This window comes from Momordica charantia (assembly GCF_013281855.1).
Source record: "Momordica charantia cultivar OHB3-1 chromosome 3 unlocalized genomic scaffold, Mcharantia_2.0 BLBB01000003.1, whole genome shotgun sequence".
Classification (NCBI taxonomy): Eukaryota; Viridiplantae; Streptophyta; class Magnoliopsida; order Cucurbitales; family Cucurbitaceae; genus Momordica; species Momordica charantia.
The window spans coordinates 4,985,783-4,986,319 of record NW_028275161.1 but is presented as its reverse complement, the minus strand read 5'-3'; the positions used below and the strand labels follow the sequence as shown (position 1 = coordinate 4,986,319).

Below are 537 nucleotides of genomic sequence, written 5' to 3'. Positions count from 1 at the left end.
CAAGATCATCTGAAATCATTCATTCAAATTGCAAATGCATTTCGATTACCTGGTATAACAGACGATGCTCTTAGACTAACACTTTTTCCATTTTCTTTGAATGACCAAGCTAGAGCATGGCTCAATGCATTTCCACCGGGATCCATCACCACATGGGGGTCGTTAGTGGAGAAGTTCTTAACAAAATTCTTCCCACCTACTCGCCACGCTGATATCAGAGAGGAGATCATCTCCTTTAGACAGTATGATCGTGAACCTGTTCACGAGGCGTGGGAAAGATTTAAAGAACTAATCAGGAAATGTCCGAACCATGGCTTGCCGGCATGCATCCAAATAGAACATTTCTTTAGAGGTTTAGATCATCCTACTAAGATGATGCTAAACAATGCTGCTAATGGAGCCTTTACAAAGAAGACATTCAACGAGATAGTCGACATCCTAAATGACTTAGCTTCACACAACGAACTATGGTATTCGCAAAGATCTAGGGCAGCACCAAAGAAGCAAGATCCAGCTGGAGTTTTGGCTCTGGACATT

At 42.1% G+C, this 537-nt stretch overlaps 1 non-coding gene across 1 annotated transcript; it reads right to left on the bottom strand.

The window, feature by feature from the left end:
* Positions 1 to 210: 210 nt before the first annotated feature.
* Positions 211 to 317, bottom strand: LOC148212219 (small nucleolar RNA R71). Its single transcript, XR_015789978.1, has one exon. It is a non-coding gene; the product is annotated as a small nucleolar RNA R71 (small nucleolar RNA).
* Between the last annotated feature and the right edge of the window lie 220 nt (positions 318 to 537).